Source organism: Rhinolophus ferrumequinum, chromosome 12 (genome assembly GCF_004115265.2).
Source record: "Rhinolophus ferrumequinum isolate MPI-CBG mRhiFer1 chromosome 12, mRhiFer1_v1.p, whole genome shotgun sequence".
Taxonomy (NCBI): Eukaryota; Metazoa; Chordata; class Mammalia; order Chiroptera; family Rhinolophidae; genus Rhinolophus; species Rhinolophus ferrumequinum.
In genome coordinates, this window is record NC_046295.1 from 60,421,121 (window position 1) to 60,446,038 (window position 24,918).

Genomic DNA, 24,918 nt, shown 5'->3' on the forward strand with positions numbered 1-24,918 from the left:
CTCAGTAGGATCTGGTCAAGATGGCAGAGTAGGTGAACACTTACCTCCTCTCATGATCACATCAAGATTACAACTAAATTACAGAACAACCATCATTGAGAATTGCCCGAAGTCTAGCTGAACAGAAGTCCTACAACTAAGGACATACAGAAGAAGCCACCTCGAGCCTGGTAAGAGGGGCAGACACGCAGAACAGGCTGGTCCCACACCTGCATGTGATCATTAAAAATTGGGAGGGATATCTTGGCTTCAAAGGTTCCCCTCTCTCCCCGAGGAGAGAGGGGTCCTAACCCCACACCAGGCTCCCCAGCCCAGGTCTTAAGTGACAAAGAGAGAAGTCTCCATAACTTCTGGCTGTGAAAATCAGTGGAGATTGTGGCTGAGGGAGACAATGGCAGCTGCAGTCCCAGGTGGTCTTAAAGGGCCTGTGCATGGACTTACTTGCTGACAGACTCACTCGCTCTGAGCTCCAGCGCTGGGGCAGCAGCTCGAAAGGCACCAGGGACACATGGGGAGGAACTGAATTGTCTGCCTTAAGAATGAGAGCTGGAGGGGCAGCTTTCTCTGGGACAGAGGAGCTGGTGGAAGCCACTGTTTCTTTGTTGAGCCCTTCCCCCTCCTGATGTGCAGATGCTGGGAGGACGCCATATCTGAGTCTCCATCAAACTGGCTATCACCTTTCATCTGCCCTGCCCTAGTGAGTCCCTAAGACCACACCCCACCCAACTTTCAGGCACACCCAGGCTGCTTTCAATGGCTTTTCCATATAAACAGCCTGCCTTGGCTCATGCTGTGGACTTTCCTAAAATCTCTCAAAGACAAAACCCAAATAAGCAGCATCCTGCTTTGGAGTGTCCCATACCTCTGGCTGACCACTTCGCCCTTGCTAACAGGATCCTAATTTTATTTAGGGGTCAGCAGTGTGTCCAGTCCCAGAAGATGAATCATAATTGGTCTGAACCAAACATGGCAATCCAAATGGTCGTGTCTTCTGCTACATGCTCACTTTCCCTGGCACCCATGCCACCAGGGTTGCCCATAGTACCTAGTATTATACAAAATGTAATAAGGGAAATTCTAATAATTTTTACACCTTGATAAAAGTAAAGCCCCTTTGCTCCTGTCCCCATTCTCTCTTCCAACTTTCAATGTGGATGAGCAGGCACAACACCTGTTTGGGATAGCCATAATGTGGCCATGAGGCCACAAATATGAGACAAGAAGACAGCAAATTGAGATGATAGGGCAGAAAGATGAAAAATGTGTAGTTCCTTGAAGACATTATTGAGCCACTGAACATACCAATATATTGCCTTCCTCCAGATTCCCTTCTCAGTAAATAAGTTTTAACTCTTGATTAATTCAGCATTCTCTAACTGAAGCTGAAAGCATCCAAACCTATTTAGATATTACTGGCATATGGGAAAATTATTGATTTTTGTATGTTTCCCTTGTCCTCAGTTCCCTTATTGAACTCTGAGCGCTATTAATTTTTAAGAAGATTGTTTGAAAGATTCTAATTTGCATTTGCTAATAATGACATTTTGGTCTCAACCTTTGTAGTATTAATTCTTACTATTTCTTTAATTATCTCAAAGTCTGAGACCTCAGTGAAATGTTGAATTGTATTAGTAAAGAACAAGTATTTCCTTTTTAACTGTTGACTTTAATGGGAAACTTCTAATATTTCAGTAGTAAGATTTTGCTGTAATTTTCTGATAGGTATCCTGGTAATAATAATTTAAAAAAAAAAAGAATCCTTCTAGTCGTGGATTACTAAAAGTTTGATTTTGTTTTAATTTTTTTGGTTCTAATCAGAAAGGGATATTAAATTATATCAACTATTTGGTAACTCAAGATGATCTTATGCTAATTCTCGTGTGTTCAGTCAATGAGCTACATGAATAGATTTCCTGGTTTTGAGCATTCTTGCTTTTCTGGGATAAGCTTATTTACTCATGGTAAATCATTTCTTTCATACGCTGTTGGATTTTTATATAAAATATTTTATACAAGAGTTTTGTATCTATATTTACAGTAAATACTGATATAAAGTTTTGTTATGTATTTGGTTTTCTTTTTTGGACTAAGGGATGGCAAAGTAACATTAGACACAAAGAATGAGAACAAAATGTTTAAATAACATAAGACTTTTATTTCTAAAACTTCTGGTATTCTTTAAATATTTCTGTGAGCACCTATTACTTTATAATAAATGTTTAAAGATAAATACATACATATATTTTACAAATAGAAATTATCAGTTTCCATAAGATATACTAGAATTTATTTAGTATTTTTGGTGTGGTTTTGGGGATTTAGCTATGTTTTCTCTTTTCTCAAATAATTGGTTTATTTTTCTTTTCTTCTTCCTCTTGAGTCAATATTCATTATTATATAGATTTTTGGAAAATTATCCTTTTTATCTAAGTATTTCAATTTTATTGATATAATATTCTCATAAGTTTTTAATCTTCTGTGTCTGTAGTTATCTTTCCTTATTTTAATGTTATATATTTGTGTTTTCTTTTTAAAATAAGACTTATTTGATTTTTCTGTTGATACTTAAATCGATTAAGTGTACTTATTAATTTTCATAGAATTCTGCTTTTAACACTCAATAGTTTCTACTTAAAAAATTTTTTTAGCTCCTTCCGTTGAAGATATCTGCATATTTTAAATAGTTTCTGCTTTCTAATACATTTCAGGAAATTAATTTTTATATGACTACAACTGGGTCACATCACACAAGTTTTGATACGTGGTATTCCCACTCTTGCTTATATTTAAGTAGTCTGTAATTTCAGCTTGGTTTTCTTTTTACCCAAAGGTTATTATGAAAGGTATTTTAAAGTCTTTTAGTATATTGTATGTGTGTGTGTGTGTGTGTGTGTGTTTCTGTTTTTTGGCAGTTAGTTTATAGTTTTATTGCACTCTGATTTGTATTCTACTTTCAATATTTATTGAGTTTATAGCACTTTTATTTTTGTGACTGAATGGTCAATTTTTATAAACGTTCCATGTATAATGGAAAAGAATATTAGGCACATAGTTCTGTACATACATCTATATTCAAGTTTAATGAATGTGTTATTCAATCCCTCTATATTCTTTTGTATTTGAGGGCCATTTAATTTGTCATTTTTTGGTGAGGCATGTCAAAAATCTACAATTATACCACTATAGTTTTGTAAACTTCTTATAGATATAATAGATTGTACTTCACATATTTAAAACTTATTAGGTACAAAAATGGTGAATTATTCCTTTTATCAACTAAAATATTTTCTCTTTCATTTTCGTATTTTTAACTTTATTAACTAGACAGAATTTTATTGTCTAGTATTACTATATTTCTTCTGCTTTCTTTATAGTACTTACGTGATTTCTGGTTACTCCTTTTTATTTCTAAAATTTCTGGTTATTTACTTTTATTTATGACCTATTTATATAGCTATTTGCATTTTCTGTTTCTCAGACTATCATGTTGTTTAACATACCACCTACTAGAAACTGACAGATTCTGTGAACCTGAGATTGAAAAAAAGGATATAAAAGAATTGTACAACCCATTTAGTAAACTTGATTAGAGTTTATGGTTATTTATTGGGTTTAACAGTGCGAGAGTTTCTATATCTCATCCATTAACATATGTTCTGAAAAATGACGTGCATATTAATCAGTTTTATTTCTGACCTCTTATTCATATTTCTGATATTGCATTTTCTATTATCACATCCTCTTGTTTGTTTATATCGTTTTTCTTTTACTGCATTAATTGAATTTTCTTGTTCCTCTTTTCCTGTACGAATGTTAAAGTCACTGCTTTATTACCTTAACTGATTTCTTAGTGAGATGAAACAAATGAACAGTGAACAGTAGTGTAAGACATTAGACTCAGAATCCTGAATCTAACTATATTAAGAAAAAAGTTGATGTAAAGTTTTGAATATATTTGTAACCCACTAATGTGTCTGTATGCAATTTTGTAAAATGATAAAGCTACCATTTGGGGACATGTGCTTAACAATAACCTGTGTCTTGTTGAGGGAATATGGGCTGAGTTAATTTATATATACATATGCATATATATATATATATATATACATATATATATATATATATATATATATGGAAATTTTGCTCAAAATTTTAATCAAACCTAAATAACACTGTGATCTTTTTCAGTTTAAAGGGATAAATCTGATAATAAGAGTAAATAAGAACCGATAATAAAATCAACGCACATTTACTAAAGTAGACAGATAAATGGAACAAATGGATAACTATCTTACTACATCCAAAATTGTAGTGCGTAATAAACGTGGCATTTCAATTAAATGGGTAAAAAAGGATGCTTTTTTTAAACAATGCTGTGACAATTAGTTAATGATTTGGCAAACAATTATGTTTAATACCTACTTTGTATCACATATTAAAATAAATTCTACTTAGATGGTAGAGTTATATGTAAAAATAAAAATCTTGGAATTAGTAAAAAAAAAAAAATTTTTTTTGTCCTATTAGGAGTTTTGAAGGCCTTTCTGATATTATACCAATGGTAGAAAGCATAAAGAAAATGAATGATGAATTTAAACACAAAAATTTTAACTTCTGTTTATCAAAAAGCATCATTATTAAAGTTAAAAACAAATAAACAACTAAGAAAAATATTTAATTACATATATAAAGGGTTAATATGCTTAATCTATAAGTGACATCATAAATCAATGTAAAGGCGCACACACACACAATCATACTAATAAAAAATAAGCAAAGGACATAAGTTACCAAGTCACAAAGGGAGAAATGCAGAAAAAATAATAGTAATTCCCTTTGTGTTTTGAGACTCGATATTAGTTTTCTTTTTTAAAACTTTTCTATATTTGCTAACGTGGATACAATACATACTACTTTATATCAGGAACTATATCTATGTAGATATAGATACATATAGAGAGATGGAGATAAAACACATATTGCTATGTTAAGCTGGGAGTTTAATACTTGACAATGAGGAAAGTTGGTGCACTCCGGAATCAGAAGTCCTGAGTTCAAGTCCCAGTGCTTGTCGAATGATCTTGGGCAAGTCACTGAACTATTTTGAGCCTTGGTTTCTCCAAACATAAAACAAACAAAAAAATCTCCATGTCATAAATTGTTGTGAAGACCAGATTTTAAAAGTGAATGTGGGAGATGCTTTGTGAGATCCTTCATAGATGTCAGTGATTCCTATCGCTGATCTAGAGCGTTAGCACTTTTCCAGCCTCCAGACAAAAATCTGTGCATCTTCTCTTACACACACCATATCCCTTTGCCTGATGAAGATTTATGTTTCTGACTTGTTGTCCAGGTGACAGCTGGAGATGTCTTGGATTTTGCAATCTCTTCAATGAATGGGACAGGAGCGTCTTCTAGATCTTGGGTATGGACTATAGTCAAATAAAGCTGTAATAACAATCACTATTGCTTTCTTTTCCCATGTTATATGCTTTAACACTTAGTTCTGGTATCCACGGAGTTAATTTGATTACCAAGTGGATACTTTAATTCCATATTCATCACATTTAAAAAGTCCCTACTAATTTCCAATTCAGTGCTCTATCGTAAGTCAAATGAGAGCACTGGCCAACGGCCGTTTTCAATAGTAGGAATTAATTCCTGTGTGAATGCTGCATGATATACAGTGAACGCATAAGGACCAGAACAATCAACTTTTCATATGATCCCTGATATGCAGAATAGTGCTATGTGTCTCCATTTTTATCTCCATGTGTAATAAAAGCAGAATTATCATTTTCCAGGTGAAAAGCTTTAAGCTCCCTTTGTCTTTTCTTTTTCCTTCAGATCCTAAGCCTATAAAAACCATTTTAGATTGAAAGATGAGAAGAAAAGGGAGGAGGAAACCTCTAAATATTCCCAAGGAACAGAAGATATTGATATATGGAGAACACAATTAGCCATTCTGCTAATCCTTTGAGATTAGAAAAAAAAAAATGAAATGAACTGAAAGTCATCAAAATAACTTAGAGAAATCATGAAAACTATTTATTGATTGACTAAGTTGTGAATTATTGTTGGTCATGTACTGTACGGGATCTCATTTCTGGAAAACCTTAGGAAGGAAGGGAGAGTAGGGAGAAAGAAAAGAAGGTAACTGAGTTTTTAATTCAATACCAGCTCAAGGAAATTTCTTTTGCTAGGATAGGCAAATTGGATGTAGTAGAAATTGCCATGAAGAACTGAGTAGGTTCTAGATGTTCAATAACTTGGTATGTAACCCTGGGCAAATCACTGTTCCTTGAGACCATTTTCTCAACTGGAAAACATCAGTGGTTTTCAAATTGTGCTTCCGCAGAACACTGCTGATCTAGAAGGTACATTAATGAACAGTGGTGGTCTCTATACAATTCACAGAAAATGGAGTGAAATAAATATTCCCCCCTTTGCTGTAGTTTAGTTATTTATGTTTATTATAACAATTCCTGCACTGGATGGATTTTTCTGAGCACATACAACTGTTTCTTCGATTTGGGATATCAATAAACAACATCTTTCTTGATATTAAGGTTTTCTCTTCCACTTTTAAAAATCCTTCGGCCCTACTGCCACATATCTGGTAGCTGAGTTCTAGCACTTGACAAAGGGAACTAACAAGCAGCAAATAAATAGTAATAGGAGAAGTTAGACACAGTCAATCATGCTTAGGTTTTTTTTAATTTTTCATTATTGTTGTTGATATTTTTTAAATTGCTTAAATAGTAATGGATTATTTGTCATGGGTACGTATTTTGGTTTTGATTTTCCTACCTAAATATCTGTTTCATGACTCCAAGTCACCCTTCATCAATGCTGCCTCACAGTAAAGCTTAAATTATAGACTGCCATGTTCTTTATATGCATTTTTAAAATCCTCATAACAATCCGATAAGTATTTAATTATTCTTCTTTTATAAATGTGGAAACTGATTTATGAGACCAAGGCCTCCACTGGTAAGAGCAAGAGCTGGAAACTAGATGTCTAGTTTTGTCTTTATTTTAAACATTAAATCAATAAATACTGAGTTAAAATCTGCTCCTTGGGCAGATTTCAGGATAAATATCAGAAAGATACTAAAGAATAAACTTGTTCTGTATTCCAGACACTTAAAAAAAAAAACATGTAATCAATGAGTAACTTTTGTGAAACACTGTTCTTACCAGCTTGCTGAGAAATCTAACCCCGACGTAGTAGACAGCAGAGAATATGTGTGGAGTCCATATTATGGTGAAAAGACGACTAAGATGGAATCTACAAGGGGTCAGTCATGGGCTGGTGGTTAGTGAATGCAAAGGAAGTCAACTTGGTGCTGGCTGTTCCTGCCAAAATCCATAGTAGATGCATTGAACTCTGAGTAAAGGCTGTTTTGGAAATCAAATGAATATATGCAAGGATTTTAAGGTATGATTAATACATTTCTTTTATCAACTAGACAAATATTTGGTTTGGTCAGTCTTTATGACATAAGAAAAATTTAGTGCTGGCAAAATTTATTTGCAAGTTTTAAAACTTTCTTTCTAATTGCAAAAGAGATACGTTCATTGTAGAAATGTTTAAAAATCTGAGATACATAGTGAAAAAAAGATATACTATACCCATAATTATGTCACCTAGAAAAAAATTACATCACCTGGAAAAAACTATTAACACTTTATTTCTACTTTTCTAATTAGTTTTCAATCCTGAAAGACACACACACACACACACACACACACACACACTGTACAAATGTGAGATAATGCTATATATAGTTTTGAAATCTGTTTTTCCCTTATCAAAAAAATCATGTAAATATTCCAATATCATTTAATATTTCCTAGGGAATTTGATAGCTAAATGTCTTTCTACTACATAGATGAACATAATTTCTTTAACCATTCATTTGTTGTTGGGTACAGTGAAACTCCTTGTACATTAATTTTTGATGACATTCATGAATATTTCTTTAATTTCTAAAAGTTAAATTCCTGGGTTAAAGACTTTTAATACATCCAGAATGACTGAAACTTTTCACTCCCACCAACAGATGGTCTATTTTTTCACATCTTCAACAACTGGGAATTATATATAGCCTCTTAACAATTGGGAAATATAAACATATATATGTATATATAGGTATATACACACATACAATATATATTTCTGCCAGGTTTTCAGTATAAAAGAGTATCAAAGCTTTCATTTGCATAACTTATGAAGCTGAACGTTTTTCATATTAGCTGTTAGTAATTTTCTTTTGATAATATTTGGTAATATTTTGAGATTGTAGTAGAATTCTAGATTTGAAAATAGAAGAGTAGAATTTAGGAGAACTGGATTTTAGTCTTCTTCACACCATTAGCGTTGGGAGACATTGGTTAAATCATTCAATCTCTTTGGTGCTATATTTCCTTTTGTATATAAAATGTATTCAAAATGCCCACTCGAATCATCCTATCGTCCCTGTGAAAGCAAATTACATTATCTTTGTGGAAAACAGTTACTATACCACAATTTTATTATAAGTATTAATAAGCTCTTTGAAACACATTTATAATGATCAGACACATAAAAGTAGGTTCTATCATTTAACTTTAAAATGTTTTTAAATAATTAAACAGATACTTGATAATTCAGTTCAAACAAAGCAGTGAACTCCATAGTATGCATATATAGAGGATGCCAAAACAACTGTATACACATTTTAAGAAAGTAAAAAACTGTATTAAAATTGTAATGCTCAATATATACTGATAACAAAAGATGAATACAACTCCCATTTGACTTCAGCAATTACAAGAGGTGCTCAAAGTGGTTACCATCAGCCTCCAGACACTTCTGATTACGGTGAACTACTACTTGAGCAGCGCTGACCAAAGGGACACATTTCTTAAAATGTGTATACATTTTTTTGGCACCCTCTGTATATGGGGTGGGGAAGGAGAGAGGGCAAAAAAATGTATACAAATGGACACTTTGGTCAACGTTGCTCAAGCAGTAGTTCGCTGTAATCAGAAGTGTCTGGATGCTGATGGTAACCACTTTGAGCACCTCTTGTAATTGCAGAAGTCAAACGTGACTTGTATCCATCTTTTGTTATCGGTATATATTATCACAATTTTAATAGTTTTTTCCCTTTCTTTTTGGCACCCTTTGTGTGTGTGTGTGTGTGTGTATGGTATATTTATAATTATATAACCTATGGATTATATATAAGTTCCCCATTTTCGACATTTTTTATAATAAGTCAACTTACTATTGACACAGTATATTTACTTTCAAGGTGATTTCCGTGTGTCTGTACATTATGAAAAAATGATCAGTGATCATAATTTTGCATCTAGGTCTTTCACCTTGCATGAGACCATTTTTCTATTTAATTACAAAATCTTCATATTTTAAATTGCCTAATATGTCATCATGGGAATATATTATTATTTATTTAACCATCCCTTTTATCTTAATCTCATATTTTCAATTACTTACTTTACCTATACAATTTTTTGTATAAATCTTTTCTACATTTCTGACTGTTTCCTTAGGGTAGGTTCTAAGAGGAGGAATTAAGGGGACAAAAAGTGAGAGCTTTTTAAGACTTGAAATATATGTTATTAAATGGTGCTAAAAAGACTACTAACTTTTAATTCTTATTAATGATATATAATGAGAGGGCTTAATTAGGGGGTATATAAGCCATCACTGGACCACATAATTTTTTTCTTATTTTTTTCAGTTATAAAAGTGATTTATGTTTGTAGACACAAAAATAAAAAACACTTTCTTTTCCATCTCTCTCACTCCTTACTATTAACAGTTTGGGATGTATACAACTAGGCTGTTTTTTAATCAAAAAATGTTTTTGTTATTTTAATTTTAATAATAATATATTTATTTTTGATGTATATTGAAAAGTGTATGTAAATAACCCATCAAACCTGTGATTTTATGGGTATTACTGCCTCTGAGGTAGTTAAATTTTTTTAACATTGATTTTAAAATAATATATAGTAAGTAATATATATTAAGTAAATAAAAAGTAGTATGGAAATATGTAAAAAAAAGAACAGAAATATTGAAGGTGATATGAGAATGACAGCTTTAGGAAACTGCCATGGAGGCATATCTTCTAGAGCTGACTCTTCCCCACTAGGTCTGTGTTGTTGACCAAGTCACATCCCCTCTCTGGGCATCAATTGGAGTGTAAGTAAGAATCTGGAAATACCGGTACTTCTGCTATAAGGGATGCCTCAACCACTGGGCAATCTTTCAGTTGAGTCTCTTTCTTCTGAATTTTTGGTTAATCTAATCACAGTTGATCTAAAGTTGCTCTCTTTCCTAAAAAATCTTCTCAAGAACATCATGTTAAATTATGAGTTAAGGGAAGACATTGGCTGTAAAATTAAATCACAAAATTTTACCTTAAAATACTGCTTCTCAATAATGCCATAGTAGAAACAGAAAAGTTCAAATTAATCATAATCTCCTTATGGGCCAAATTCCTGTATTGCTTTTGAGAAAGCCAAAAATCTAAAGTTCTGTGACAAAGTGATGTGATTTTAGAGCTAGTGGTTCATCTTTGTATCCCTAATATTCATTTCTGAGTATGGCACACTGTAGGTGCTAGACAAATACTCAATGGTTGAATGATATTACTCAGGAATGTTCCATATTTCAGTAGCTAATTTAATAGAACTGTAAATTTAACTCCTACATATGGGAGACTTTGTTTTTTGAATTTTAGAACATTGCTACTGAGCATGTTCTTGGGTATCCAAAGGTATACACAAAGATTCATTCAGAGTAAGTTTAATGTTATTACAATTTCTCTTCGAGAGCTTTTCAGAATCATGAATCATCTACCTTTGTCTTCTTTTAGTGACTTCTCCCTAAGCATGGGCACTAGTCAACAGGTTACATATGTTTGAATATGGGTTTATGAGAATATACTGATTTTTCTGTAAGGGATCAGAAAGAAGGTGTGCTAGTGACTTCACTTTCTTGATATTTGGAGGGTCCATAATGATCCAATTTGGAGTTTTCACATACACAAAATTTCAAAGAGTGAAAGATCTCGAGAATCCAGAATCAAAAAACAAAAAAAAAATCACAAACTCAAATTGTAAAAGGACTATATTGCAAGGAAAAGGAGTTTTACATAGGCAGGCAAATATCAAGTTCAAGAGGTGCACCGAGGGGTAGCTGGTTAGCTCAGTTGGTTAGAGCGCAGTGCTCTTAACAAGTAGGTCACTAGTTCGATCCCTGCATGGGCTACTGTGAGCTACACCCTCCACAACTAGATTGAAACAACTACTTGACTTGGAGCTGATGGGTTCTGGAAAAACAAATTGGGGGGGGGGAAAAAAAAAGAGGTGCATCACAATATGGTCAAATGTTTAAGGATGAAATAATTAAGAGTTCTGAAAAAGCCATACTCTATTCATCTATTCTTTGTTTTGCCAAAATCATCAGCTTGAACAGTTTTCCAGCTGGAATTTAGAAAGTGGGGTTATAAACGGAATTTTTTTTTTGGTATGGTTTTCAGGAAGAAGGAGTTTTTCTTTTTTATATAATAGAACGTAAAAATTGAAACAATGACATTAGAACATCTATATGCTCTTGTTTCAGTTGAAATTCTACTTTTTAATGTAACCTCTTGATCAACTCTTCCTTCTTTCCATGATATCTTCCTGCAGGTAATAGATGCCCCCTTCCCCCCATAAACACTTTTCTTTGAGAGAGTTGGGTGCTTTTCCCCCTAAACCTTGAAAAACCAAAATGATTTATAGATTATCCATATCCTGCTAGAGTTGAGCAAGTAAGTGGATCATATTTGCACGGGTCATTCTGATTATAGGACTCCACAGTTTCTTGAACTAAAATTGCAAGATTTATTATTCTATTAATGCTCATAAAGTCACTCTTTTGATGAGCCATAATTTCCCTTTATGAGGAGACTGTATGCCAGTCACTCATGATAAGGGAGAAGAAAGTCCAGACTTCCAACATATTCATATTTCCTGGAACATTAATACAGTCTTGAAATCCCATATGATTCCAGGGGGAAATGGCATAGGGTATAGTAACAAAAGGCAAATTTCGCAGAGTCAACATGTCCCCCTGAGGCTTCCCTCACATTGTTGACTGTGTACAAAACCTAAGCTTTTCCACTTTAATTAAAAAATTTAGAAATTAACCCTCCTGGTGGAGAAGCTAACCCACCAACTAGGCTTGTATTATCTTTGTGAATATTCTTAGGGAATTGGAATAGCAGGAGGTGTAAACTTTCTTCTGTTTATCTTAATGGTCTGCTAATGGCACAGCATAATTACAGTTACTTAAGTGCCAAGTTTATCAAGATTTTCCCTAAAACCTCCAGCCACACTGCTTTCCTTGACTGACCCAGCTTTTATTTATGCAATTGCTTTGCTATCATTTGAAAGAAAACTGCCCTCAGTAAAAACAAGCAAACAAACAAAAAGCCCACTCCCTCATCATGTTTAATTTCTTTCAATTATTTTGGTTGGACAGTTAAGACACTTGTAACTCCAAAAAAGTCGAAAAAAATATGTACGGCATCAATTAATTGAAATTTTAGCCTTCCCACATTCAAAAAGCAGGGCTATAGGGGAGTTTTGCAATAGTTTCCTTCACCGCTTTGGGAGATCAATTTGCTTCTAAACCAGAAGGTGGTCTTCTATAGACCACCCTGTATTTGGGATGGAAACTTAGCCATTGTACCTTCCTCCCAATGCACCCACATGACAAGCCCGAAAGCCACCATCTCCCCATCCGTCTCTGGATCTCCTCGCTGCCTTTGTCCCTTCTAGACGTGGAAGCTTGGAGAGGAGGTTTAGTTTCCAAGGATTGGAGCGTTTGAAGGGCGGGGCCATCTCCAAGTCCATCTCCCCTTTTTGTCCTCTTCTCCTGGGACGGGAGGGAGGAGCCAGGTCCCCCCGTGGCCGGTTCGGGAGCTCTCTATCTCGGTCGCTCGAGGTGAGTGTGAAAGGGCGGCAGCCCGTTTAATTGTAGCACAGGTTAATTTCTGGAGTTCACCGCAGTCGGTCCGCCAGCCGCTTCCCGGGTCTTTGCCAAGAGGGTTTATGAGGTCGGAGGCGTGTTGGGGCGCGCTCACGTTCTCGGGAAAGGCTCCTCCCCAGGGCTCATTCCCCGACTGCGGGAAGCCCTGCGGTGCCCCAGGAGCCTTGGGTTTCCTCTGACCTCGTCGCTTCTTCCTCCTTCCCCACCGCCTGGTTCCCTGCGCCCCAGCCCCCGGGGAAGGGCGGCCCCCATCTTAGGACTTCCGACCCACGCCAACCTAGAAGGTATCTCCACGTCGATGAAGATTTTATCACAGCCTCCCAAACCCAGCAGTAATAGGAGCTTTCAACCTGAAATACGATTGTTATTTTCCCGGTGCACAGCTTGACAGAAAAAGTCAGCTTTTTTTATTAAAGACAAAGAGGTAAATTATCAGCCGGGGCAGTGAAAGGGACGGCGGAGACCTGGCGCGTTTCCTCTCGTTGCCACGAGGAATTTATGGGGGAGCGGTGCATCGCTCAGACACCCCTGGGGTCCCGTGGGGGAGGAGCTCGGGTCAGAAGGACTTCCCCAAGTCCCTCCAGGCACCTGAAAGGGGGAGTCCTCCCAATTCTGCACAAAGCCAGGGTCATTTTAGTTCTGAGCAGCCTTACCGTTCTCCACTCTCCTTTCTTCTTTTTCTTTGACTCCAGTCTCCCTCTCGCCTCTGTGCTTTCTCCTCCTTGTTCTCCCCACCCTACTTTTACTCTTCCCTCTCCTCGTCCTCCCCCTCCTTTCTTCACCGCACGCGTAGAGTGTCATTTATTTATTTATTTATCACCCCGCCATCAACACCCTTTTAGGGCTCCCAAGCTTTTCAATGTGAGTGGGAGGAGAAAAGGGCAGGAAGTGTTGACTCGGCGGGGGTGAAATCGTGCCTCTGGGTGAGAGATTCTGACCCAGAATAAACGATTGGGGAATATCCTGGAAAACGAGGATTCAGATCTGCTTATGAAACCCCGCTATCCGATGGGAACCAACTCCGCGCGCGTCTCCTCCTCCCCCTTTATTGTATGGGTTTATGGATGTATCTTCCCGGACTGTTGTTTGGAGGGGGGAGGGAGTGAGTATTAAAGAGCGCAAATCTTGCCCTGGATCCTCAACACCGCGCCTTCCACACCGGATGCGCGCTCCCCAATGCAAAGGAATCCAGCAACATCCCCCAATTCAGACGCGGACAAAAGAAACTTTAATTAAGGTCTCTGCCGCGCGCTGCGTGTTTCTCTCTCCTGAGGCTGTTGATGTCCAACTCGAGGATGCGAGAAATAGAAATGGTACAACCAGCCCATGCCCTTGAACTTCAATTGCTTCTGACTTGCTGTATTGATTTTTTTATACTGTAAGCACCCCCACTCCCTAATCAAGCCTTAGGAGATATTCGACCTGGTGAGAAGGGCGGGGTGGGGGTGGGGGAAGCCCACTCTTGCAAAAGAGGGGTCAGAACGATTTTGGGAAGATTACACTAAATAAAAATTCAAGGTGTGAAATCTTCATCTTGGCTCTTGTCTTCAACACCATGACACCTTATCATTAGGAGCGCTGATTATTACTTTCTGAGCCTTTAGATGATCAGCCAGAAAGTGCAAACAACGTGGGGCTGGAGGGTGTAAAGTTCTTTAAGTAGGCTTTTTTTTTTTTTTTCCCTTTTGGTGCGCCGTCAAAACATTTCACAAGTTAGGAAAAGAAAGTGGTGGTTCCGAGCCTCGGAATGATGGGTTCTTTCCCTCCCCCACAACCCCTTTCCATATCAGAAAAGAAATAAAATGCACAATGAGCCTTTATTTCGGGGGGGGGGGAAAGACTTCAAACTACGTGCCAGCAATGGACAATTTGAGCTTTTCACTGAAGATACTCACACCGCAAGCTGGAAAGGGATTAAAAAACCCCACGTGGTTGATGTGGACTTAGACTTGCAACCTCTAGTTCCCCATGTATGTTCTTTACAAAGATTGGCCTCTAGATGGATGCGTGTGAGGGACTCTCTGGGGCCGGGGGTGGCCGCCTCGGGTAGGGCTGATGGTGGGAGCGCTATGAGCGGCGGAGCAGGGTCCTCACGGGGGGCTTCCTCTGCGGGCCAGGGCGGCCCGGCGCCTCCGGGACGCGAGCGCGCACGCCTCAGCCGGGCCGCCGCGCTGCTCGCACCGCCTTCTCCGCAGGTCTTTATTCATCTCATCTCCCTCTTCCCCTTCTCCTCCTCCTTTGCCTCCTTCTCCTCCTCTTCCTCCTCCTCCTTTCCCACCACCTCCTCCGCCGCCGCCACCTCCTCCTCTTGCATCTCACTGGTCTGGCTCTGTGTTGCTCTGAGTGACAAAGACAATGTCCCAGCCTTAACTTTGCAACCACCTTGCCTCCTTCTGGGGTTCAGCGGGGGGGAGGGGGTTCAGCAGCCGCAGCCTCAGCATCTCCTCCAGCTTCTCCTTCTGCTCTTCTCCAGCTCTTGGATAATCCTTCCCTTTCCCCCCACCCAGCCCTTCCCTCATTTCTTTCTTTCTTTCTTTTTTCTTCCTCTCTCCTGCACGTTGTTGTTGTTATTAGAAAGGCTTCGCGCACCCCCTGGTGCTCCGGCGTTTTGTGTGGCAGGAGAAGATTGTCTTCCTTCTCTCTTTCTGTCTTGCTTTCTCTCTCCCTCTGGTTGCTCATTATTCAGAGAGAGACACAGAGGGAGGGAGAGAGAGAGAGAGAGAGAGAGCGCGCGAGGGAGAGGGAGGAGAGGAGAGAGAAGAGGAGAGAGAGGGGAGAGAGTGAGAGGGAGGGAGGGAGAGGGAGAGAGAGACGGATATCTCAGGTCATCTGCAGCTGCAGCGAGTCTGAGGAGCCGAGGAAGGCAGGGAAGATGGCGATCCTCCATTGCTGAGACCCGGCAGAAGCACATGAGACTCCCAAACAACTTCCACAACAATAACCCGAGCAGGAAGAGGAGAAAGAGAAAGAGGATAAGGAGGCGGTGGGGCTGGAGAACCCGAAACACCTCCCGGCGCCGGGACGCTTCTTCTGTAAGTTCCTGCAATTAACGGCCACCTCGGGGTGGTCCGAGTGCTCCGGGAAGGAGAGCGCGGGGTGCTGGAGGCACAAACGCGCTCATTCATTCGGCCAAGGAGGGTTGGTGGAGCGGGAGGAGAGGAAGTCCCCTGCTTGGACTGGCTGTTGGAAGAGGAGAAGAAGCGAGAGAGAAGAGGAGGAGGAGGGGGGAGGAGGGAGAGCGGGAGGGGGAGGAGGAAGAGGAGGAGGAGGAGAAGCGAGGGAGGAAGAGGAGGAGGAAGAGGTGGAGAAGGTGGTGGTGGTGGTGGCTGTGAGGTGGCTGTGCTTTTCCTGCTGGCTGCTCCTTCTGCTGGGAGGGGAGCGGAGCGCTGTGGCTTAATTAATTTCGTGTAGTTCTAGGGAGAGAAGAGAAAATGAAAGATGAGTGAGAAGAGAGCTGGAGGCTTAGGACGGATGCTCGGAGCGTGGGGACAGGAGTAGGGACAGAGAGGGGGCGGAGGGCGGGAGGCGAGGAGACCTGAGCCGAGAGCGAGAGGGAGCGAGCGAGGGGCAGAGGAGGGAGCGCTCCGAGCCGCCCCGACCTGAGCTGGTTGACCTCTTTCTTTCTCTGCCCCTCTCCTTCCTTTCCCCCTCTCTGTCTGCCTGTCCCCAGCCCGATGGCAAAGCCGTGCGGATTGGCACCCCCCCTCCCCTTTTCCTCAGGTATTTGGCTCTCTCTCTCTCACCCTCTCTCTCTCTCTCTCTCCCTCCGAAGTTGGGATGCGGGGTCGGGATGTGTCGGGGGTGGTTGCTGGTGCGGCTGGTGAGGACAGAGTCTAGGAGCGGGGGAGGGGGGCACGGGCCGGGTTGGGGGCGCAGGTTAGGAGCAGCTGAGGAGCTGTCTCCAGGCTGGGGGTTCAGAAGCGTCTGCTGGAGGAGGACAACGGTTTCTGGAGAGGAGAAGCCATTACACACGCTTGGCTCTCCTCTGAGGAAGGGAGAAAAGAAGGCAGGGGTCTGGGGGGTCGACTCACTCCTAGTGCAGTTCCCAGGGGTCTGCCCTCCTTCCAGGCACGAGGGGAAGCCGCAGCCGCCCCTCATTGGAGCAGCCCCTCTTTCCCTTTCTTTATCTCCCTGTCCTCCATTTGCAAGCTGTCTGCTTTGGTTCCAGTCCAGACTCCAAAACACAAAGCTCCTTCTCACGTTCATTCTCCAGGCTTTTCACCATTCCTGAAGGAACCCTCATTTTCTTTTCATTGTAGCTTCTAACCTACAGAGAGGGAGGGAGGCTGCCTGGAGTTCCTTTTATATTCCTCCCCTACTAAAAAAAAAAAAAAAAGTTTCATTTTTAAGCACGCGTCTGGGATGGGGAAAGACCAACCAGTTGGGGTTTTCTCCCAGGGCTCCCGGGGGCTGTCTGAGTGTCTGTGTTGGCTGTTTGGTTTGCTTTGGTTTTGTTTCTGGAGGTGGCTTGCAGGTTTTGGAGGAAGTGACTAGTTTGGTTAAGAGCTGGGAACTGAGTCAGGTAAGCCGTGTCATGTTGTAACTCCACCAGAAAATGGAGGAGAGCGTGTTTCCAGGAGACAAAGCTGAGATGAGAAGTGTTTATAAAATTATGGATGTCTCCATTTTGAAGCTCTGTTGGTGATGGCTGGAGGACGAGGCTTGCCTCCCTACTCCTACTCCCTTTCCTGGGGGAAATCTTATGGTGGTTCCTCACTGTCTATTCATTATGCAAGGAAATGAGGGGCTTTTAAAGGCTGCTCAGATTTTTTCCCACCAAAGGAGTGCTTTCACAAGTTATTGAGATGTTTGTTTCCATTTTAAAGTAAACTTTTGGAATTTTTTTTCCTATTGAGTGGACCTGAAGGGTTTTGACCTGGTTCAGGAAAGGCAACGCAAAACCTTAAAACATTTTCCACTGAGGTCTTCACACAACTTGAAGCTGCTCCAGGTCTCCTGAAAGTCACCAGGAAATGTTATTTCCTCATTGTGAAGATGGTGGTGGCCCTAACCTGAGATTTGGAGTTCTTGGGCTTGGTTATCATCATGTTTTGATGCATTGACTTTATTTGATGCAAGAGTTTATTGTCTGGTTTGGGTTGATCTCTGGTTAAAAAAAAAAAAGCCCAACAACAAATCCTACAGGATCTCAGAGGAACTCTGACTGACACCAGTTTCTCCAGGGTCTACATTTCTCTTCAGGTTGTTCCATTTGTGTATTAGGCCTTCTTTTAGTTCCTTTGTTTTCCCCCTTCCCATCCATTCTGCCTTTTTTTTTTGCCGTGTTTTCAAGTACTGTAAGTCTTTAGAAATATCAGATATCTTCTTAATGTCACTATGGAAACAAATTTTAAAAATATTATGTCAGTTGAGAAAGCCTTGTGCCCAGGTATCTTCACCTTTTTAATTGGGAGGAATTTATTAGTCTTGTAGGAAGACATTTTGTGAGCATGATTTGAAGAAAGGACCCATTCCTACCTCAGTCCACACACATTGATTGGAGTTCTTCACGGATTAGTTCTAGAGAATGTATGTAATTGATCCAAGTAAATAACTAAATCCTGAAATGCTTGAGGATTTTATAAAAGCCAACCATGAAGATGTTGCTTTTCCATTAGGTAAGGTAGCCATCTTGAGGATAAGGGAAGATGTTGGAAGAATTTTAGATGGACTATTGAAGATAGGTGAGGATGGTTCCACAGTGGAATGAAAACTGGGAGGAGACTCAGAACCAATTAATATATATAGTGAGGAGGCTGATTAGACCTTGTTTTCAACCAAGCAGAAATATAGAAAGGTACCAGCTTCAACAGAAATAAGGAACACATTGGTGAGCGACTTATACCAGCCTTTTTCTTGCTTTGCTTTCTCATTATGTGTCAGATTTGTGTGTGTGTAAAGTTCCTTATGTCTACAATATATTTGTGCATATAGCAGTGGTTTTAAGATTCCAGATGCAGTTATATTCTGTGGAGTAGCTGGTAGCAGTGTCATTCAGTAAATGCACAATGCTGTCTATGACAACATCACATTTTTCAAACCAAACTGTTGTGTCATTAATTGAGGGTTATTGTTCTTCTGAGGGGTGTGAAAGGAGAGGGGGAAACACATGGTTCTTTAGCTGATAATTGTCCATGGTCAATGAAGTAAAACCCGGTTTTTGCAGATGAAGATGTATGGTTTTCAAGATTTTCAGTTGATGTGTATGCTCATTTTAAAATACTTCAGATCTCTGCTTCGTATTCAAAACCTAGGCCTCTCCAAGAGCACTTTAAAAATCTTACTTGGAATCATACCTGTTATTATTCCTTTTTTAATGCTATCTTTTGATACTGTTACTTTTGCTCTTAAGTGGAGTGTCATCAATGTTAAATTTGCTAGTGCATATATGAATGCTACATGTTCAAACTTGGAAGTTCAAATGCAATGGAATAAGGAGTTATTTGGGAAAGTAATTACCAGATAATTTTGCATCTAATTTACCATATATGTTTGTGTAAGCATAAATACATTAGACGTTGATCTTGAAGCAAATGTCCATGATATCTTATTTTGTTGTTAATAACCAGTACAACTGCTTAATTACTTATTTTAGTGGGGTTGGGGGGAATCTGACAGACTGGTTGCTAGTCCAGCATTTTGACTCACCACATTTTTTCACTTTGCCTCCAAATGTTTTAAATGTCTTTATAGACAGTCGTAGAGTTGAGCTTTCTGGAGGAAAAAAATTTGGTGTCTAAGAGGTATTTTGGAGTTTGAGAATATGTTCTCAGACCCATCCCATCTCTGATGCCCTTCATCAACATGAGAAGTGCCATAATAATAAATACTTGGTTTCTTGTATTTTTCTAGACATATACATTCGAAATGGGACACATATGTTGGATAAACCACTATGGGAGAAATAAAAAATGTCAAATTGAACATTCTCATTTGATGTCAATTCAGAGATTGTTTTTGTTTTGGAGACATCAAGTTGATGAGGCTCTTTATGCAGATTTTTTGCCATGCCTCTAATATATCACAAAGAGAAATCATTCTGGAGAAATATATGTGAGCTATGATGCACACTATCATAAAAAAAGATTTTTGTTGAAACTTCTCAGTCCATAATATCTCTCAGATTTATGTCCATCTAATTCATTGATCACATTCCCTGAGGACTTGTTCCACCCCTCCACCCCCCCACTCTTTGGAGTTAGAGACAACTTTTAAAATATAGTTGTCTATCTTTTGTTGAGACAACAAAATAAAATAAATAAAAATTGTATATATGTATATATATAAAATCTTCTAATGAGTCTTCCGGAAGACAGTAAGGGAAAAGAAATCCAACGCTACTAATGGACTTTAGAGTACTTGTGGTCAGTTTTCCTGAAAGAAAAGAATGGTAAAGTTGCCTTGGGAAAGAGTTCTGTTTTCTGTGTGATGGAGTTTAAGAGGGTGTAGTCTATCTTGCATTCTTTCCTGGTGTTGCATTTTTTTGGTGAAGGTAACCTTACTTATCTTCTTTGTGGTGTGTGCCTTTATCAGACTTACAGTTTACTGCCTCATGGGACAGAACATTGACAAAGCTGTATTGAATGTTTCAAGTTGATGACTGGAGAACAGAGGTGCTATTTCACAATGCCACACTCACAAATTAGGAAATATATAAATAATGAACTCAGATTGCAAAGGATCTGACATGAGTGTATCATTGGATGATTGGTACGTGGAAACTAAGGAAATTCAAAAGAAGTGGGGGAAAATATTTCCAGGGTCTATTGCTAAAATCTAGTGAACTGGAAAAAAAAGTCAGCCTATATCAGTGTGTGTGTGTATGTGTGTGTGTGTGTGTGTGTGTAAGCAAGTATCTTTGGTGAGGTTCACATACTTTTGAAGTTGGTGGCTTTGAGAAACATTAGCTGGTGACCTATTAATTGATTATGAGAAAATGGAGAGGAGAGGAGATAATGCTAGAAGAAAATTCCTCTTCTTGTGTGATATGCCAAGACATCTGGCAGATGTTATGTTGGGCCCTAAGGAACGGACAGTTTAATTTTAGACCTAGCAAGGAAATGGGAAGTTCTAAGCTCTTTTAATAGCACAAGTCTTAGTTTGGAGAAGGTTGCTTAAAAAAATAAGAAAGGAAAAGAGGCATTTGTTATAATATGAAAAGAACTGCAGGGAGCACAGAGGTGAAGCTGAGGTTTTGGGGTGATGGACAAAAATATTATTTCCCAAATAGAAATTAACATGAAAATCATGTAAAAGTTGAGCAAGAGGTACACACCATAAACGATGCATGTTAAGTATTTCATCTTCACCACTCAGAACTTCTAATTGAGAAGCTAGTGGTTTTGTGCCTTAGAAAGAGATCATGGCTATCAATCTCCCCCCTCCCCCTGCATTTTACTGAAGAGGAAACTGGCACCAAGACTTGAAGTGACTTGCCCAAGGTCAGAAAGTTCAGCTGTAACAAAGCCAGGCCTAAAACTCAGGTCGGCTGACTCCCAACCCAGTACCCTTTCCTACTGTCCCAGTGCACATGACTGTAGCGGTTTGTGAAACACCAGCTCCGCAAACTGTAATCACTAGTGGGGCAGGAGTATTGATTTTTGTTAGCTGGATTTAACATGTTGGGGGGCCCAGGGCTGAGCATGGTTTCATGTATAAAAGTGATACACTCCAGAGGCCAATTTTGTTTGTGTGACTTGCAGTCAAGTTTTAGCTGTTGGGTTTGTAGCTGTGCTTTTCTTTGTCGTCCTCTCCTCCATAGTTCTGTCACCCAGGCCTTGGTAGTCCTTTTCAAATGCCCTTCTTTGGAAGTTTGTCTGGGTCAATTGCAACTTACAAAAGTGCCCACAATTGGTCTCTGAGGATCTGTCTTGCAACATGGTACAGATTTAAATTGGCTTCTTTCAGAGATGCCATTTTGTAATACTGATAAATGTCCAAGAGAGTGAAATCCAGTCTAAAACAATTACTGGTGATTTTTCAATGTTCCGAACCCATCCAAAAATGTTCCCTCCATATATCTTCTAGGAGCCCAGTTCTCTCTTGCAGACCAAGGGCTTAGCTATTTCCCATTCCCCCATATACATGAAGTCATCCCTAAAGTGACTTTTTAACAAACGAGCAACATTTAACCGTGAGCAAGAGATGGGTCAGTACTTCAGGAAGGGTGAAATAGGTTTCCATTTCTGATTCCTCTTGGACAAGCATAAGTAGTTTTGCAAAGAAGACTGATGTTTGGAAGTTTCCACATTTTCTAAGCCTCTTCCAAACTAAAGCATAAATCTTAATCCAGGAGGCAGTCTGGAGAAGGTAGTGCTGGATGTGGACTTCTGGCAGAAACACAGTTAACGCTATAAACAGTTGAACCTCAGTGTGGCACTCCTCCAAATGAGTTGACTGTCGAAAATAAAATGTTCCAGAAGAACTGGGAGAACAGGAAAGAAGTTAAAACAGCATGGTTTGCATGCCAGTACTGAAGGAAGAAAAAAAATTGGGGGGGGCAAAAAGGGGTGGACATCAGAGAGAAGATAATCCTAAACTGAACTGTCTCCTAGATTTATAAGACTCAGGAGGAGCAGTTTCCAAGTGAGGGAAAATGGATTTTTATGAATTTAGATTGTGTTTGCAGTTTACTAGGAAGCTCTTTTGAATCTTTTGTCCCCTTGAACTTTGTATCTTGAGAACTGCACACACTGATAAATAGAAAGTCACTTGGAAGTGCTTTGCAAAGATTTACATTTTCTGCTTGGAAACACTACCACAAATTTTATCTACTTTTCAAGGGTTCCTTTCTCAACCGTTGAAGCCTATATAAGATTTTTTAGTCTTTGGCTGTGAGGGTCCAACACAAAGTTGGTTTTTTCAGGGTTTGGAAAGACAAGAGGTAGAGTGGAGTTGGTGCAAGAGGTACCAGTATGGTCACCTGCAAATGTATTGTCTTTTAATTCTGGTGAGCAGATTACTGACTTGGTGTCTTCAAAGCGTTCTTGCCTAATTCCTAGCTGGAGACATTTTTTCTTGAGTTATTCTTGGATGGAAGGTTTCTTTTTGTGCCAGGTCATGGGTATTTTGGTATTGATTTTCTTGCTTTCATGTGTTTGCTTGTTCAGTTCATTGCATGTTGCTTCTGGATATTAATAAAACACTTCTGCTGTGCCTGTCCACATCTTAACCCCAAGCTTCATTCAAAGAGTAGAGCCTGATCTTGGGGCTAAAGGAAAGGTTTGTGGGTACTTATTTGTTCAAAAATAAATACTAGAGATGAAGGTTGCTTAATTCAGAAAGTTATTCGCCAGGCTTTTTGAGTAGCCTTTAACAAAGACCAAGGAAAGATGGGGAAAATTCTAAGAACCAATGTATCAATGTTTTAGGATCACTTAGTAGGAAATTAAGCATTTACCCAAGATGAGTAAGCAAGGATTTACCTTTGGATTCAGATTGGTGTGAGCACAAAAGGAGCTGGAGGCCCAGGCGAGACAACTGTGTCAGAAGTAATTAAGCCCAGGATTTGTGGAGAGGCTTAGCTGCCACACAGCCCAGCTGGGGAAGGCCAAACTCGCTCCCTAAGCCCTCGTCTGGCCAGTTGAACCAGAACATGAGCTAAAGCCTTCAAATTTTGGAATTCTTCTCTTCCCTGTTCAGATTTAAGAGCAGTATTCTTCAGTTTTGCTCTTGTCAGTCAGCAGAGTGATTCCCTCTTGAGCTGGGAAATGCCAGAGGGGGCGGGGGTGCTGGGAGCTGCTTCCCTCTGAGGGAACGTTCTCCCTTTAACACTACAGTGTGCCAATAACATTGTATTTATTACTCAGAAAATAATTGTGCCGTGGCACAATGTGGGATACTTGAAAGATGTTTGCTGCACAAAGGTTCCAATACTCACCTGCAGATTAAGAAATGGGTTTCTAAACCATCTCATTTCTATTGCTAATGAAAAGCTTTGGAAGGCACCTATGAATTAGAGCTCCAGCTGCTATCATGGTAGGGGAAGTTAGGCCTTGAAAGGATACACGGATTAGCCCGTCAGAAAAGCAAACAGTAGCATCAGCATAAGTAGAAAATAGAGAGGGTTGTTAAGCTAACAGAAAAGTAGGCTAAAGCATTGCCATAATTATGTGGTGGAAATTTGCTGGGAAGGAGAGAATGCTTGGATGGCAGAAGGAAAAGAAGAGAGGCAGGGTAATGATTGACAAGTCAAAATAGAAGAGGTCTGTCCACTGGGAAGAGCCTACAGGAAGAAGAAAGGCATTGCTTTTAAGAAAACAATAGAGCAAGTGGAAAAAGATCTTGTAATTTGGTGAAATATGAAGACCAGGGCTCAGACCCACACTCTTTGGTCACTTCTTATTGTAAAAAATAGAATTGGGCTTAGAAAACAATTTATGTGACTTCTGTATTGCAAATACGGCTTTTCTGATAAAGGACAGATGGAAACTTGAAGGAACTGGTTAAGTAGGCCTCCGTGGAGATTTTCTTGGAAAATGAACGAAGTAGAGAATAGAGCACAGCAGAAAATAGCTGCATTATTAATGGGCAGCAAATGTGATAGTCCTCTCTAAAGTTATCCATAGAGCTTCTCTTCCTACGCTCTGGGTGCTAGAAGAAATGAAAAACAAAGTCATGCTTATTTCCGAAGGGAAAAGAATGGACGGGGACAACTACCTGGTGTCTAGTTTGGGATTAAGCCATTTGCTTCAGCCAGGCGTCACAGGCTGGTCTGTCAATCCGATCCTGGCATTTTAAAATCCAAACTAAGGCCATTGTCCCGAAGGTTGAGCCCTTCTGATGCATAATTACATCATCCCTCTCTGTTGTGACCCATTCGTCAGCAGTTGCCCATCAATCACTCAGCCCAGATTGGACCT

The 24,918-nt window shown here is 39.4% G+C and overlaps 1 protein-coding gene across 5 annotated transcripts in view; it reads left to right on the top strand.

The window, feature by feature from the left end:
* Positions 1 to 12,969: 12,969 nt before the first annotated feature.
* Positions 12,970 to 24,918, top strand: part of ZNF462 (zinc finger protein 462) — a 131,914-nt gene continuing 119,965 nt past the window's right edge. For 4 of the 5 annotated variants that reach the window (XM_033123996.1, XM_033123998.1, XM_033123999.1 and 1 more), the window contains exon 1: positions 15,959 to 16,089. The gene's annotated coding sequence lies outside the window, so the exon portion shown is untranslated. Of the gene's footprint in view, positions 13,013 to 15,958; positions 16,090 to 24,918 lie in introns of those variants that run through there. The other variant, XM_033123997.1, reaches the window with a different exon arrangement.